Below are 18,748 nucleotides of genomic sequence, written 5' to 3'. Positions count from 1 at the left end.
CACATCATTCTATTTCCTAAATACATTCTAAACTACATGCTTAATTATAAGTTTGCTTCATATACAAACCTAGCACAATACATTTATCATTAGATTCTAATGATTAGAAGATGCATGCCTTGGACTTCTAATAGGATAAAAGTATGTGTGTGGTGGTGAGCATACCCACTGAGGGCACTTTGTACCATGGATACCAACTAGTTCATCACACCTCAAATTTTTATTTGTCATCACAGTGTCCTAGACAGAGGAATCACGAGGCTGCAGATCAAATGTGTATAGAACAATTGGAATAGTGTAGCAACCAGCCGTCAGGTTGGTCCCCAAAATTTTCACTTCCTGGTATTTGCATGCTTGGGCAGTTTCCTCCCACACTGATCACTGTGACCAATGCCACTCAGCAGAAGCGACGGTGTGTCACTCCCCAAATAAGGTGATAACAGGTCTGTCACTTGCAGTGTGGTTGCCCTCTTGTTCTCTCTCCCTCCCTCTCTCTCTCTCTCTCTCTCCCTCTCTCTCATCACTTGCTCTGGGGAAGCAACCACAAGGTCAGCTCAGAAGTGGCTCCACAAGCGGGCATCAGAGACAGCAGCCCCCACCAAGAGCTTGAATGCAACCTCATGAGAGACCCAGCAAAACACTCCCAAATCCTTGACCCACAAAAATTGTGAAATAATGTTTATTGTTTGAAGCTGGTAAATTTGGGGATGTTTTGTTATGGAGCAATAGAAAACGAATTTTCATAGTTTACTTTACTTGATAGGTGACCCTCCAATAGTTATTCATAAATTTGAACGTTTAGCAAACCATGTTTCAAAAGAATCAGGGAAGGTTACATTTTGAAAGAACCCTCTTTCCCTCTCTCTTGCCTTTCTTTGGCAGGGCAAAAGAAAATGCAAATCAGCTCTTTGATTTCTATTTCTGTTGTGTTTCATTTTTGTTTTTACAAAATGACACACTACTTCCACATAATAGGATTATTTATAGAGTCATAGCCCCAATGAGATTTGGGGTTAAGAATAGCTAATGAACTTACCAACTACATTCTTCCCTTCTTTCCCACAGAATTGCCATCTAGAAAACTGGTTTCACACACGAAATCTTAGGAGATTCCTGTGGCTTAGAAATTCTTTGTGTTTGAGTTAGCTATCCTCTCTGGCCAGTTTTTATCCAGTAGCATGACTGCAAGTCAGTATGTGGTCTCCCTTCTGTTATTATACCCTTCAATTCAGGGACTGGGAGCTTTCTGAAGAGACATGCCAAGTCCTTGTTGAGATCTTTCCAAGCAGGTCAAGGTGAAGGGACAAAATAACGAGTCAACATTTGCCACACAGGTGCTAACCATGTTTATTGAATATCTTCTCATGTTCCAGACACTATGATACATGTGGTAAATATTGTCTCATGCTCCAGAGATAGGGGACAACCTAGAGGAACGCTGAGCAGGCCTCAGGCTCTCAGCTATCTACAAACCTGGAGACTTGGGATGTAACGGGAAGGAGTGAGAAGAGATTAACTTAAAAATTGGTGCATTGGCTGGGTGGGTTTTCCCTGTGTCCATGCACATGCTTGTGCATGACTCTCCATAGCTTTGGCCACCATGTCACTGAACAAATCACAGCATGTTTCCTGTTGCCACGCCTGGGAGAGGTTGCTGACTCCTGCACCAATTTCTAGACCAGGGATTTCCCTCCTGGGACTCAGATTAGCTTCTTATTGGTTTGATTTCCCAACCCACACTTTTTTCATGTAAAGTGTTATGAGCCATATATTTTGTTTTCCTAGTACCTTAAACTAAAATAAGTAAGATTTTGTAAAATATGTAATGATCTCTTAAGACATTTAGAGACAGTTAGTTATTAATGCTCTAGAAACAGAGTCTCTTCTGAGCCACAATGTCCACCATGATCTTGCTGAGGTCCTGAGATTTGGGTGCATTTATTTTCACAGTCAACCCAGAGTTGGCAAGCTGGTTTTGTAGACAATTTCTTCTTCAAGAAGAGCAGCTCCTTATGGAGAGTCTCAATCCCTGTCTCCAGCTGCAGTCAAGTGACATTGGGGTCATCAATGACCTTTCAGAGCCTATTGACGTCGCTCTCCAAACACTGGTGCATGGCCGGATCTGTCTCATACTTGACTCTGAAGTCTTCAGCAGCAAGACGGGCATTGGCAATCTGTAGAGCAATATGGGCATTGTCCACAGAACTTGCAAAGATCTGAGCCCTCAGGGCCTTGATGGTTTTGAAATAATAATGCCCCCGTCTTTGACCTGGGGTCTCTTCTCTAGGTGTTCCTGGATTTTGCTCTCCAGTCTCTGATTATCAGCCTCAAGGCTCCTGACTCTCTCCAGGTAGGAGGCCAGGCAGTCATTCAGGCATTGCACAGTCTCCTTCTTACTCTGGATGCTCCTTATTGCCCACCAGAACCGTGCCATCTCCATAGCCAGGCCCTGGGACCCCCAGTTGCCCTGCCCACTGGTAGAGTAAGACACAGAAAACCAGGAGCCCAAAACCTCAGCACCTGCATAGATGCTGGCTGTGCTGCTGGCTGGATGGCCGGGTGGCTGGGCTATTTATTGCACAGAGCCCTGCATTCCAAAGTTTGTGGAGAAGTTGGAGTGGGTGCTGAAGCTCATGCTGTTCAGGGAGGAATGCAAGAAGCTGAAAGCGAGGTCCAAGCAGCAGATGAAAAGTAATGTTTGAGCTACCTTGTCACCAGTGTTTCAGTGGTCAGTTTCATTTATTTTCTTTCATTTTTATATATTTTTTGAAATGGGGCTTTGACTAGCAGTACCACTTTACCAACTTTCTGACTGATTAGAGGATTTTAATCTCAATCAACTGTCAGATGATGAACCTGATAAATCCAGTAAAAGTACATGGTAGGAGGGGTAAAAAGGAGAGAATTGGAGGTAGGGAGGAAGGAGAGAAGTTAGTTTGCAGAAGTCAAGTCTATTCTAAATTGAGATTCTCCTTGCCACTTGACCTTTGGATTTCACAATATTGGTATTTTTATTGGACTACAGTCACTTAGTCTCTGATATCAAATTTGGCCTCCATAACTCACTCGCAGGTGTAAGAAGCATAATGGAGTAAAGAATGTGGGCTTTGCAGCAGCTTTTGCATATGAATGGATCGCCGCTTAACCTAGAAACCAGTTCAGACAGCTCCAAAATCTCCAAATCCCAAGCAGGGAGGAGAGGACTGGAATTCTCCTGTAGCCCCGGCAGGGTGGACTCAGACAGTAGCTGACCTGCACCCCATTGGAGATCCAGAAACCAGTGTACCTAGTGGTCAGTGTGAGACACAGATTTCAACTCCTCACATCCATAAGTGACACATTCAGGAGGTGGACTCAGAGAGCACCAAAGCCCCACTGAAACAAGTCCTGCACCAGAAGCGTGTCTCCAGCGCAGCAGTTATAAACACAGCGGATCCCCATAGCCAATTGGCCTGGAGGACAATTTCTCCCAGTGTACCAACAGCAATCAAGGCTTAACTAAACCAAGACTTTGCACTCAGCTCATAAAGGGGTGCACCAAGACCGTCCATCTCAGGTGATTGGGGAGGCTGAGCTACTGGCCCTATAGGTCACCTACCACACAAAGCTACTCCATCAACACAGGGACGCAGCCAAAATGCGGAGGCACAGAAACATGTCACCAATGAAAGAAATGGAGGAAAGTAAACTACGGGATGATATAGAATTCAAAACCACATTTATAAGGTTACTCAAGAATCTTCTAAAAACTGTGGAGAAACTTGATGAGAACTTCAAGGACCTCAATGAGAATGTCAAAAAAATGGAAAAGGACCAGTCAGAAATTAAGCATACACTGTCTGAAATAAAGAATATACAGAAACCCAACTGTAGATCAATGTACCCCAAGAATCAAACCGAAGATCTGAAATATGAGGAAACAGAAAACACCCAACCAGAGAAAACAAAAAATATGAGGAAACAAAAAACACCCAACCAAAAAGAAAAAAGGATCCAAAAATATGAAGATAATGTAAAGAGCCTCTGGGACAACTTTAAGCATACCAACATCCGAATTTTTGGGGTGCCAGAAGAAGAGAGAGAGCAAAATATTGATAACCTATTAGAAGAAATAATGACAGAAAACTTTCCCCATCTGGTGAAAGAAATAGACTTACAAGTTCAGGAAGCGCACAGAATCCCAAACAAGAGGACTCCAAAGAGGACCACACCAAGACACATCATAATCAAAATGCCAATGGCAAAAGACAAAGAGAGAATCTTGAAAGCAGCAAGAGAAAAACAGTTAGTTACCTACAAGGGAGTAACCATATGATTGTCAGCTGATTTCTCAACAGAAACTATGCAGGCCAGAAGGGAGTGGCAAGAAATATTCAAAGTGATGAACAGCAAGAACCTACAACCAAGACTACTCTACCCAGCAAAGCTATCATTCAGAATTGAAGGTCAGATAAAGAACTTCACAGACAAGAAAAAGCTAAAGGAGTTCATCACCACCAAACCAGGATTACATGAAATGCTGAAGGGTATTCTTTAAGAAGAGGAAGAAGAAGAAAAAGGTAAAGATAAAAAGTATGAACAACAAAAAGACATCAAATACATACCTACCAACTAGTGAATCTAAAAATCAAGTGAATAAAATGTCTGAAGAACAGAAGGGACTGGTGAATATAATGGAATCAGGGATATAGAAAGGGAGTGGACTGACAATTCTCAGGGGATCTGAAGGATGTGGGAAGAGATTGGACAAAGGTCTTACACCTATGGATAAAGACAGTGGCAGGGGGTAAGGGCATGGGGTGGGGTGGGGAACCAGGTGGAGGGGAACTATGGGGGGGACAAAAAAGAGGAACACCTGTAATAATCTGAACAATAAAGATTTATTTAAAAAAAAAGAATGTGGGCTTTGGCAAAAGACTCACCTAGATTTGATTCTAGTGCCTGTCATTTCCTTCTTGTAATCTTAGGCACTTACTTAGTCTCTCTATTTCAGTTTCCTCATTCAAAATATCAGGCTCCAGAGAGAGAGTGACCCTGAAAGGCCATTGTGAGTCATGAACATCTTCCTCAAGGGGACTGAAATTGGTTTACCAGAGATTCGTTAACAAATTTTAAACCATTGATTTTCCTACAAAGCGATTGTATTCAGATTTCCACTTCCAAATAAGATGAAGTAATAAATAATACAGATGAAAGCAAAGCACCAAACCAGACAAATATATGAAACAATGGTGTTTAAGTCAATGGACAATAGACAACAAAGGACAGTGATCCCTGAGAGAAGGGAACAAATGATGTGAGCCCTGCAATGATCCAGGTTAATGTCTGGGGAGAGTGTTAAGGCTGCAGTGCAGGAGAAGGGACCCAGTGTTAGTTTGGAAAACAAGGCTGAGTATCTAGGGAGCAGCTAGAACTTGCCAGGAAGAGTACTTACTAGATATGAGGGAGAGACAGGAAGGGAGCTCTAGAGTCTGCTGAGGGGTCCCTTGAGTCTTCAGTTTCCTACGGATCAGTGTGTGTGTGTGTGTGTGTGTGTGTGTGTGTGTGTGTGTTTCTTTGTGTGTGAGAGAGAGAGAGGGAGGGAGGGAGGGAAAGAGAGAGAATGAACTACCAAACGGTCACAAAAGAACCATTTAAAAGAAATAGAGGAAAGAGTAACTACATAGCTCACACAAATAAAATACTGTCTATCTCCAACTCACAGACTAGAAAACTTCATATTTAATAGCTTATCAAGTAGAAAACACAAAAGGGGTTTGCCTCCATAGTAGACAGTATTAGCTCTAAATTAAACACTTCACTGCCAACACAGCTTAAAAGCAAGACCTAAAAGGCTCAAACTGTTTCCAAGAAACTGCATGCCAGAACAAAGCTAAAGAATATTTATAAAGATAAGAATTTTGAGCACTCAACAAGGAAAAATTCACAATGTGTCCAATTAAAAATTATCAGGAATGTAAAAAGCAGAAAAATGTGTCCCATAACTAAAAAATAAAAAAACAACCCAATCAGTCATAACCAGCCTAGAAATGTCACAATGATAGAGTGAGTACACTAGGACATTAAAACAGTTATATTCCATCTATTCTAAGAGCTAGAGATAGGATTATGTTCCATAGAAACATGGAAGTTACCTTAAAAAATAATCAAACGTCTAGGGATGAAAACTGTAATGTTTGAGATAAAAAATAAACTGAATCAAATTAATTGTATTGCAGAGCAGGCATTGCAGAAGAAGAGATTAATAGACCAGAAGACATACTATACAAAATTTAAAAGAAAGTAAAAAGTGTCCAAATTAAACACAGAATCAGTGAGCTGTGGATAATTTGAAGTGTCTGAGATGTGCAATTAGTGACTTTGAATGAGAGGAAGTCTTTTGAGGAACAGAAACAATGTGCAATGAAAAAAGGGTGGAAATATTTTCAAATCTGATGAAAACTATAACTCCATAGATCTAAGAAACTCAATAAAACCCAGGCAAAAAGAAAACTACAGCAAGGCACATCGTGATCAAGTTGCTCAAAGCAAGTGAGAAAGAAATTTTAAACTAGCTAGAGAAAGAAGATATATGCATGCAGAGGAAGTAAGATAAGGATGGCGGAATATTTCTTTTTCTTTTTTGCTTCTATTATTTATTTATTTTATTTTTAAATAATTTTTTTCTTTATTGATTAAGGTATTACATATGTGTCCTTATCCCCCTTTTGCCCCTCCCCCTCCCCCGACTCATGCCCTCACCCCCCTGGTGTCTGTGTCCATTGGTTAGGCTTATATGCATGCATACAAGATCTTTGGTTGATCTCATCCCCTTACTCCTCCCCTCCCCTACCTTCCCTCTGAGGTTTGACAGTCTGATAGATGCTTCTCTGTCTCTGGATCTGTTTTTGTTCATTGCTTTATGTTGTTCATTATATTCCATAAATGTGTGAGATCATGTGATATTTATCTTTCTCTGACTGGCTTATTTCGCTTAGCATAATGCTCTCCAATTCCATCCATGCTGTTGCAAATGGTAAGTAAAAATTCTTTCTTTTTTACTGCAGCATAGTATTCCATTGTGTAGGTGTACCACTGGCGAAATATTTCTTGCTGAAAAAAATGCATGAAATACTAATGAGCAGCATCTTTTAAATACACAGACACAAAAACTGTCTCATAGAATTCATATATAGTAAAAATATATTTCCAAAACAAAAAAATAGCCCGGCCAGCATGGCTCAGTGGTTGTGTGTCAACTTATGAATCAGGAAGTCACCATTCAATTCTCGGTCAGGGCACATGACTGAGTTGTGGCTCAATCCCCAGTGTGGGGTGTGCAGGAGGCAGTCAATCAATGATTCTCTCTCATCATTGATGTTTTTATCTCTCTCTTTCCCTCTCCCTTCCTCTCAGAAATCAATAAAAATATATTAAAAATAACCCCACCAAAACATTAAAAAAAAAAACTTTTTCTGACATACCAAAGGTGAAAGAACTTAGCACCAGCAGATGCAGACTGCAAGAAATGTTAAATGTTCGCAAGGAAGAAAGAAAATAGTGCCAGATGGAAATATGGACCTACACAACATAATGAAGACCACTGGAAATGGTAACTATTTGGGTAAATATTTAAGTTTTTTTCTTATTACTTAAATGTGTTTAAACAATCATCTGTTTAAAGCAAAAATAACAACAAAGACTCATGGGATTTATTACATATATAGAAGAGAATGGATGGCAACATGAAGCAGAGGCTGGGAGGGGAGAAATGAAAGGTTCTATGGCTGTATGCTACAAGTGAAGTTGTATTACATAACAGCATAAGAATGAAGACTGTGATAAGTTAAAGTTTCACACCATAATTGGTAAAGAAAATAAAATGACAAAACAGTTTGAGCTAATAAACAAGAAAAGGGAGAATAATCTATACTAATAAAAGGGTAATATGCTAATTAGACCAGGAGACCTTCCGGACATCCTTCTGGACAAAGCCATGGTGGCAAGGCCGAGGCAGAGGCGGTTAAGGGCGATCAGGCCAGGAGGGGAGGGCAGTTGGGGGCGAGTAGGCTGGCGGTGGGGGGACAGTTGGGGGCGAGCAGGCCAGCAAGGGGGGGGCAGTTGGGGGGTGAGCAGGCTGGCAGTGGGGGGCAGTTGGGGGCGAGCAGGCTGGCAGGGAGGTGAGCGGTTAGGAGCCAGTGGTCCCGGATTGCGAGAGGGATGTCCGACTGCCGGTTTAGGCCTGATCCCACTTGTAAACTGGCAGTCGTACATCTCCCAAGGGGTCCCAGTTTGGAGAGGGTGCAGGCCAGGCTGAGGGACACCCCCTCCTCCCTGTGCACAAATTTCGTGCACCGGGCCAGTAGTCTATCTATATAAAACTCTAATATTCAAATTTACTGAACGGCAGAACGACTGGTCGCTAAGATGCACACTGATTATCAGGGGGTAGACGCTCAATGTAGGAGTTGCCCCCAGCGCGCAGGCCCTGACTGGCGGCAGCGGGGGGTGGGGCCAGCGAGCAGGTGGTGCCAGGCCAGCCAAGGCAGGTGTGAGCGGGGGCCCCTGATCACCCCACCATTTGCCTCACAGATCAGCCATGATTGCTGGACAGGCCTAGAGACCCTACCCATGCATGAATTTTGTGCAATGGACCTCTAGTGACTTATTAAAAATAAAAAAACTAAAAGAAGACAGAAAAAGAGAAAAAGGGAACCAATAAGAGATGGGACAAATAAAAAACAATTAGCAAAGTAATATACTTAAATCTATCCATATCAGTAACAACATTAACTGTAAATATGATAAACACCCCCAAATAAAAAGCAGACATTGAGAGAGTAATAACATTGAGCAACTAGAACACTTAGATACTATTAGTGAAAATGTAAATGGACACTCTCTTTTCTTTCTTGATCTCATTGTTAATCCATTCATTGTTTGGTAACATGCTATTTAACCTCCATGTCTTTGGGTGTTTTTCAGGTGTGTTTTTTCCCCTCTTGTGGTTGATTTCTAGTTTCATACCATCATGGTCAGAGAAAATGCTTGATATGATTTCAATCTTCTTAAATTTATTGAGACTTGTTTTGTGTCCAGCATATGATGTATCCTAGAAAATGCTCTGTGCTCACTTGTAAAGAATTATATTCTGTTTCTTTGGAGTGAAATGCTCTGAAGATATCAATTAAGTATATCTGATCTAGTGTGTCATTTCAGGCTGCTGTCTCCTTGATTTTCTGTCTGGAAGATCTATTCATTGATGTCAATGAGGTGTTAAAATCCCCTACTATCTCTCCCTTTATATCCATTAAGATTTGTTTTACATATTTTAAAAAATGATTTTATTGATTTTAGAGAGAGAGGAAGGGAGAGGGAGAGAGAGAGAAACAGATGTGAGAGAGATATATCAATTAGCAGCCTCCTGCATGCCCCCTACTGGGGATCAAGCCTGCAACCTGGGCATGTGCCCTGACTGGGAATCAAATTGGCAACCTTTTGGTGCATGGGACAATGCTCAACCAACTGAGCCACACCAGCCAGGGCAGAATTTGATTTACATATTTAGTTGGTACTATGTTGTATGCATAAATGTTTACAATGATTACATGCTCTTGTTGGATTGCTCCCTTTATCATTATGTAGTGTCCTTCTTTGTCCTTCAGTATAGCCTTTGTTTTAAAGTCTATTTTGTCAGCTTTTTAAAATTTTTTATTTTGCATGAAATATCTTTTTCTATTCCTTTACTTTTACTCTGTGTGTATCTTTCCTTCTGAAGTGGGTCTCTTGTAAACAGCATATATATGGGTCTCATTTTCTTATCTACTCATCTATCCTATGTCTTTTGATTGGAGCATTTAACCATTTACATTTAAAGTGATTATTGATAGGCATATATTTATTGCCATTTGATTCTTTTATCTATGTTCCTTTTTCTCCTCCTCCTCCTCTTCCTCTTTCTCCTCCTCCTTCATCATCATAAAGAAGACCCTTTAACATTTCTTATAATATTGGTTTGGTGGTAATGAACAATTCCTTTAGCTTTTTATTGTCTGGGAAGCTCTTGATTTCTCCTTCAATTTTAAATGATAGCCTTGCTGGGTAATGTAGTCTTGGTTATAGTCCTTGCTTTTCATCACTTTAAATGTTTCATGCCAATCACTGCTGGCCTGAAATGTTTCTGTTGAGAAATCAGCTGATAGTCTTATGGGAGCTCCCTTGGAGGCAACTATCTGTCTTTTCTCTTGCTGCTTTTAGGATTCTCTCTTTGTCTTTAACCTTTGCCATTTTAATTATGATGTGTCTTGGTGTGGGCCTCTTTGAGTTCATCTTATTTGGGACTCTCTGCACTTCCTGAAATTGTGTGTCATTTTTGTTCACCAGGTTAGGGAAATTTTCAGTCATTATTTCTTCAAATAGGTTTCAGTCCCCTGCTTGTTTCTTCTTCTTCTGGTAGCCCTATGATATGGATGTTGGTATGCTTCATGTTGTCCAAAGTTTTCTTAAACTATCCTAATTTTTAAAAATACTTTTTTTCTTTTTGCTGCTTGGATTGGGTGTGATATGCTAACTTGTCTTTCAAATCACTGATTTGGCACTCTGCTTCATCCAACTTATTATTTCTTCTAGTGTATTCTTCATTTTAGATATTGTATTCTTCATTTCTGACTGGTTCTTTTTTATGGTATCTAAGTCATTTTCATGCTGCTATAGTTCTCACTAAGTTCTTTGTAGTTCTTACTAAGTTCCATGAACATCCTTATAACCATTCTTTTGGAACCTATATCTGGTAAATTGCTTGTCCTTATTTCATTTAGCTCTTTTATTGGAGATTCATCCTGTTCTTTCATTTGGGGCATGTTTTTTATCTCCCTATTTTGGCAGCCTCTTTGTGTTCATTTCTGTGTACAGTTGATTTTGTGGACATTGATTTAACAGACTGTAGATTTAATAAACAAGATTTCTGGTCTGTATGTCTTATGTGAAAATTAAAATCCTATTAATTTAAAAACACTTTTAACCAAGATTGCTTATAATTAAATTAATAGATTATTTTTTTGTTATTAATTCACTGTTATTTTAAACAAATTTTAGCTAATAGGCCATATGTTGGAAAAAAAACTGTAGTAATTTTGCTGACATAAGTAAATATTACATATCTATAATTATAGTCTATTTATTTATTTTTGTTAATCTTCACCTGAAGATATATATTTAAAAAAAATATATTTTATTGATTTTTTTACAGAGAGGAAGGGAGAGGGATAGAGAGCTAGAAACATCGAAGGGAGAAGGATAGAGAGCTAGAAACATCGATGAGAGAGCAACATCGATCAGCCGCCTCCTGCACAACCCCCACAGGGGATGTGCCTGCAACCAAGGTACCTGCCCTTGACCGGAATCGAACCTGGGACCCTTGAGTCCGCAGGCCGATGCTCTATCCACTGAGCCAAACCGGTTTTTGGCTGAAGATATTTTTTTGATTGATGTTTTAGAGAGAGAGAGAGAAACATTGATGCGAGAGAGACACATCAATTGGTTGCCTACCACACATGCCCCAATTGAGGCTGGGTATCAAACCTGCAACCCAAGTATATGCCCTTGACTGGGAATTTAACCTGTGACCCTTCAGTACATGGGTCACAGAGCAACACCAACCAGGACTAGTCTGTAACCACTGAGCAACACCAACCAGGACTAGTCTACATATTTCCTTATTTATATTTTTAATCCTCACCTGAAGAGTGAGGATATTTTTTCCTTTGATTTTTAGAGAGTGGAAGAGAGGGAAGATGGAAAGAGAGAGAGAGGAGAGAGAGAAACATTGATGTGAAAGAGACACATTGATTGGTTGCTTCCTGGTCTATCCCAGGATTGAATCTGCAATTGAGGTATGTGCCCTTGACTGGGAATCAAACCCATGACCCTTTGGTTTGTGAGCAGAGGCTTTGACCACTGAAGCAAACTGGCCAGGGTTAGTATACATATTTAAATCCAAGAGTCACTGCTTGTAAACAATGTTCAGTGAATGATTAGCACGTGGTCACACTGCATCACAGGTAGTAATTGGTTCTGTTGTCGAGCTTTTGACTTTCTGCAGCAGTTTTATTATGTGCTGGCAGATGTTCCGATGTATGCTAAGCCACGCCCTACCTGTGTGCATTTGCTTATTTGTGAAATGCTGACTGGTGAAATGCACGCATTTACTAGACTATTCAACATAAATTTAAAATTACCGTAATACATATAGAAAACTTTTCTGTGGAATTAAACTTTTCATACATACTTAATTTTAATTACACAAATGTGTCTACGTAAGTAAAAACAGGTAAACTAACTAATTTGCCAATTTTTTACCATACACATTTGGAAAACCTACTTTATTATGTAATAGACTTTCAGCTTTAATGGACACCCCCTAGCCCAAATTAGCCCATTATATCAAGGTTTTGCTGTATTAGGTGGGTCTGCTATGACTCCCAGTCTTGGTAGGTGGCCTTATGTAGTAGGTGTCCAGTGGGACTAGTGGTGCAGTTTCCCTGATCACCTGAGCTGGGAGTTCCAGGAATGTCCTTTGTATGGCTTATGTAGGCCTTTCTGTTGTAACTGAGTCTAATTGCTATTGGCCCATTAGTGCCTGGAGTCAACACTCAGGCTGGTTAACTGTGAGGATCAACCCTAACCACAGTGAAGGCACTGCTGTGCAGGTGCTGACCACACAGAGCAGAATTTGACTCAGCAGAGTCTGGCACCTGCCGAGATCTCCCTTTGGATATACCACTTGTGAGGATAAATGAATCCTGCTCTGATGTCGTCATGATATTTGGGCCTTTCGGGAGAAACTCTGCTGAAGGCCAATGTCAGACGCTGCCTGTGACTAGCCCTAAGCAACCTGTTTGAAGCTACAAATCGATGTGCAGTTTGTGGCTGCCTCTGCTGGGCCTGGGTGTGTGCAGGAAGGATCAAGCTGTGCACCAAGGCTGTTTTTAAAAAAATATTTTTATATGTTTTTATCCACTTTAGAGAGAGGAAGGGAGAGGGATAGAGAGATAGAAATACCAGTGAGAGAGAAACATTGATTGGCTGCTTCCTGAGTGCTCCCCACTGGAGATTGAGTCTGCAACCTGAGCTTGTGCCCTGACTGGGAATTGAACCAGTGACCTCCTGGTTCATAGGTCAATGCTCAACCACTGAGCCACATCAGCCGGCGAGGCTGGGTTTTAACAGCACCAGGCCCAAGGGCAGTCAGCCCAAGTCCCAAGGAACTTTGAGATCCACCTCTGCCTGTCTCCACCGGCCTGCTGCCTATTAGGCTCAATCACTGAAAGAGCCTCTGCTGGCGCTATGATTTTATCAATTCCTTTCACAAATCATCTTGTGAAAAGTGGTGAACCTTATTATAATAGTGTGCTGATTCCTGCGAATTTCTTTCTCAGTAAGTAGTCAGTATAACTTGAGTGTTTCTTCTTTCACTGGTGTGGATAAAAGGTACTATCTTCACTCCTTACATTATGTCTTTAGGATCAGAAGAGCAGTAAAGGTCAAGGAACAGAGTGACACCATTTGGTGTATATGGTGCATATGGAGTTAAAATGTACCCTTGGATTCATGCTCATCTTGAAATGATCCATGGCCTAGTTTCAGATAGAATGCTCCATATCTCTGAGAATATACTTACCTTTGGCATCTTAGCCCTCTCACATGTGGTAGTAGAGAATTCCTAGAGCCTTATTTTATAATCCAGATTCTCCAACTTGGGGACTTCTGAGAGCCTAATTTTCTAGCTCTTACTTGCATATCAAAGTGCTAAGTTCACAGTCATGAACTCAGCCAACTCTTTATTTAACTTGTACTGTCATTGCCCTCAGTATATGACACTATCTCACATGATGTTGGCACATATAGTGGTAAAAGAAAGTTATTTTTCTTTTAAAATTAATATTAATGATATAGTATTATGACATAAATATCTTCCTTCCTTCTTTCTAACTTCTGTTTTCTATTGCTTTTTTAAAAACTCCAACTCAACTCACCTCCTCTTTCCTTAGCTTTTTTTTGGCTCAGTCCCTCAGTTCCTTTTTGTTTGCTTCTTCTTAGGACATATAGGAAAATTTCTTCTAGAGATAATTATGTTCATGTTTGTTACATTCTTAAGAAATTTATTTTAATGAATCAAAGAATGTATTTTTAGAGCATCCGAACTGTACTGTTCCTAGGAAGAATGAGTGTACTGATCAATTTCGGTTATACTCATCATGTGCAAACCTATAGAGGTTTCTACTGTTCATCTGAGGAGGGAAAACAAACAATGATGTAAATCAATTTCCAGGAAAATAAAATGGTGGAGGCAATGTAGAGCCAAAGCACAATATAACACAGCAGTATTTTTCTAGCCCACAACTTCATATTCAGGTACCTCTAACATCTTTTAATCTGTAATTAATTTTGGTGAGGGACAGGGCAGTGAGTAAAGTCAGTGTTAGCATGTACAATGCCTTTGCATGAATTACTAAAAGATGCCCACACTGGGCAGACGAGTAATAAGAAGGCATTCACTTCTGAGCACAAGAAGCATGTGAGGATCCATGTGATGCATAGCTTTCCTATCTACTCCCATCTGCCTGCTCAAACTTGCCAATGGCACCATGACCTAGCACCTTACAAAATGCCTGCATGTAGTAGATGCCAAGTGACATTTGTCAATTTTGAGTAACCCTACACTTTTCATCTTCTGTCCCTCCAACTGGTAATAATATCATTTGTTACAACCCACCGCCAAAGCATTAAGTGCCAGAGATGTTAAGGTTTCCTGACTGACTGAGTCTCCCAGAAGCCAGTACAGCTTATAAAAACCACCAGAGACTCCGATGTATTAAAACCCTGCTGGATAGTTCAACAATAAAGATGTAAAATAAATAAATAAATAAATAAATAAATAAATAAATAAATAAACAAATCGTGCGCGCGCGCACACACACACACACACACACACACACAAATATAACCCAAAATAAAACAAAACTTTTTGGGGCCCTAGCTGGTTTTGCTAAGTGGATAGAGCATGGGCCCTTCGATTGAAGGGTCCTGGGTTTGATTCTAGTCAAGGGCACGTACCTCGGTTGCAGGCTTGATCCTTGGTCCTGGTCGGGGCATGTGTGGGAGGCAACCAATAGATAGTCTCTCTCACAGCAATGTTTCTTTCTCTGTCTCTCCCCACCCCTTTCATTCTCTCTAAAAATCATTGAAAAAATATCCTCGGGTGAGGATTAATAAAAAATGAAAATAAAAACGAAACAAAACCTTGCTGGGAAAATATTGGGTCAAAGCTCCAAATCTAGCCATCCACAGATTAATCTCTTCTCCTGAAGTCGCAGGCACACCTCCCCAGTGGCTGGGCTGCAAGACAATAGGAAAACAGACTCCTGGCAGAACTCAAAGTTGACTATCTTCTCTATCCGGGCCCCTTGTCCATGATTTTCTCTGGTGAACGCTAGTTTGCTTTTCCCTTAGGAAATGTTTTTCCTGCCAATAGATTTCTAGTGGACCATCCCCAAGTGCTCTGATATGTTCAAACGGGCTTAAAACTTAGAGACAAAAAACATCAGACTTTGAAGTCAGATCTGGGTTTGAAGGCCAACTCTCCAGCTATGAGTCTTTATTTTCTAAGTAACTTAATTTCTCTGCATCTTAATTTATTCATCAATAAAAGGAAGATAAAAATACATTTTTTGAGGGGCTATCTTGGGAACAAAACAAATGTAAACAAAGTGCTTAGTACAGTGCTAGCACTTGGTTGCTACAGAGAAAATAGTAGCTACTATTTTTATTAAAGCAACATCTGAGCTACACTTGTGCTGACAAATCCTAGCGGTCACGTGGTGATAGAAGACAAGATTGAGAGAGGAAGTTCAGAAGAGTGAATATAGTCATTAAAGGCACAGAGAAGATAGGGTGGTTTTTATAGGCAGGAGGGCCACGTGGGGAAAATATTGAGGTCAGACTGAGAAACTTTGTTTGGGGAAAGAATAAAAGACCATGCTGTCTGGGGCAGAGCTTCCATGATAGATGAATGAAGAATAACTTGGTTGAACTGAAGAAGTATGGGGAGTCCAGTAAGCTATTGTCCCTCTACATAGCCATTTTTCTTGGCTTGCAATTTGGACCATTAGATCACCATTAAAGGGTTTAAAGAATTCCCAAATTTCATTTAGCTCAGGCTAACTCAGGAGATGGTCTTTGGGATTGCATCTCCTGGCAGCCATGTTGTGGTGGTGTGAGCCTGGACTTTGCACATAACCTTTCCTCATCAACAATGGGACAATGTTGACAACTTCATAGGATTACCACAAGAATTAAAAAGGAAGATGCATATGAGGGCCTGGAACTATAGCCTCAGGATCTCAGAGGCAGATCATGTGCAAACTCTCAGTGTCTCATTCATGACAGGAGTTCTGTTGCCACACTCGTCTCTTCTTGGAATGCAAAAATTGTAAAGAAAATTTCACCATTCTTGGCTAATGTGGCCAAATTTTGCAAATTTTATTATTGATCTTATCCCCTTTAGAAATTCCTCCAGTTGTGTCATAACGATGAGTTCCATTTAGATTGTGAAATCTTTGTCATTCACCTTTGGCTAAAGAATTGTCTCAGCTCAGCAATGAAGAGATTTCCAAGCCTGAAAAAGACAGAAATGATGGAGCTCTGTCAGAGGAATGGGAGAAGTCAGAGAAGTAACTTAGGTCTGGGTACATCCCTTAATCTCACTTCTTAGGCAAAGTTCCTTTTTAGGTCTGGAAGCCTGGGTGGGACGAGAAGGTGAAGAACTTGAGCCATGATGAAATAGGGAGGTGCTGGGACTGACCAGCAGACCCTGAGCAACGGATGAATGATTACTCTGACACACGTTTCTGTGAAAGAGAAGCTAAGGGGCTAGTTTGCTTTAGGAGCAACTAGCCCTGTTCGCCTGCTTCCGCAGGCTTTTATTGTCACAACAGCTTGAACTAAAATTAACCTCTAGATACAGTCAGCAGGGTAAGCATCCTTGAGAAAACACCTGTATCTGAAGTGTCTTTCAAACAAGGACATTTTGAAGTCTAAACATAAAGGTTCTAGTAAAACACCCGGGGAGGGGGGGGTGGTTAGACTTATTTGGAAAAGTCAAGGCAGGGGCTGCCGCCTTCAGCAAGGTCCCCCAGAGGCCTCCGACATTTCAGAGATTCCTCCTTACAGACCTTCCAACCAAGTCCCATGCTTCCCCACAGGGAGGTCCCCACACTGGAGCTTTCATGCAGGCTTCCTGAATTAAGTCTCTTTAGAGCCAAAACTGACTGACAAAATCAATCATTATGAGTAACTGATTTGTGAGAATAAGAGTTGCCAACATTATTCAATGGAGAAAGGACAGTCTTTTCAACAAATAATGCTGGAACAATTTAACTATGTAAAAAAAGCGAATAGTCACTACCACCACCGCCTTAGCAACAACAACAACATAATCTAGCCATAGATTGCACCATTTAAAATAATTAACTAGAGATGGGCTAAATGTAAAACAGTGAACAACAATGTATGCACACACATGCACATGCATACACATACCTGCAAACACATGTTCACATATGCAAATGATAATTTACAGTTCTGTTGTTAGCCAGGAAAATTAAGTTTTGAGTAGAAGGGAATGTTATATTCTATTCTAGAAAGTTCACCTGGCTGTTATATTCTTCATAGACTAATGGGTTACTAGGGCAAACAAGGAGACCAGGGAAAGATGATTGCAATAATCCAGGAAAGAGCTGATGGTAGTAGCATTAAAAAGGGTAAAAAGTAGCATTGGCTAGTGTGGCTCAGTTGGTTGGGCTTTGTCCTGGGAATTGAGGGGTCACTGGTTTGATTCCCAGTCAGGGCACCAGGGCATATGCCCTGGTTGTGGGTTCCATCCTGGTCAGGGTGTGGCCGATTGGTGTTTCTCAAATCAGTGTTTCTCTCTCTCATAAAATCAATAAGACATATTTTTTAAGGGTAAAAAGTAGTCAGACACTTGATATATTTTTAAGCAGAGATGATAGGATTTCTCAACTGATTGACTAAGTCTTGTGAAAAAAAAAAAGGATTCAAGGATAGATTCCAAGTTTTTTTTCCTGAGCAACCAGAAAAAGTTGCCATGAACTGGGTGGAGAAATCTGGGGAATTCACAGTTTTTATTATTAATAGCTATGCTTTTAATATGTTATATTGGAAATGTCTATTAACCTTTTGCACTCGGATGTCGAGATTAAAATTACTCTTTGAATGTATCAATAATTTGAAATATAAAAAAATTCAAATAAATAAGTTTGTATGAAAAGAAACTCCAGTTTTTTATTCTACTGCCGTGCTTTGTAAAATCTGGGGTATTTAAAAAATTAAATCCCGAGTAGAATAAAGGAATCGAGAAAAAAGCAAGCGAGTGCAAAGGGTTAAAGCCAAGTGGAGATATTTATTTATTAATTAACTTTACTGAGAAACAACTTACAAAAATAATTGTATATATTTAAAGTGTGCAATGTGATGATTTGATATACATTGCAGAATGATTACCAAGATCAAAATGTTTATACATCCATCACCTCATATAGTAAACATGGTTAACTCTGTGTGTGTGTGTGTGTGTGTGTGTGTGTGTGTGTTGAGAATGCTTAAGATCTACTCCCAGCAACTTCCAAGTATACTATACTGTATTAACTGTAGTCACCATGCTATACATTAGGTCCCTAGGACTTCTTCTTAC

General features: G+C 40.3%; 1 pseudogene across 1 annotated transcript in view; it reads left to right on the top strand.

Annotated features, from left to right (window-relative positions):
- The first annotated feature begins 2,528 nt into the window (after positions 1-2,528).
- Positions 2,529-18,748, top strand: part of LOC307100361 (keratin, type I cytoskeletal 18-like) — a 41,907-nt pseudogene continuing 25,687 nt past the window's right edge. The window contains exons 1-2 of the transcript in view: positions 2,529-2,691; positions 16,619-16,709. The product of the transcript in view is annotated as a keratin, type I cytoskeletal 18-like (transcript). The remainder of the gene's footprint in view (positions 2,692-16,618; positions 16,710-18,748) is intronic.

Source organism: Cnephaeus nilssonii, assembly GCF_951640355.1.
Source record: "Cnephaeus nilssonii genome assembly, chromosome: 5".
Taxonomy (NCBI): Eukaryota; Metazoa; Chordata; class Mammalia; order Chiroptera; family Vespertilionidae; genus Cnephaeus; species Cnephaeus nilssonii.
The sequence above is the reverse complement of the archived record's forward strand: the minus strand, read 5'-3'. Positions and strand labels throughout refer to the sequence as shown.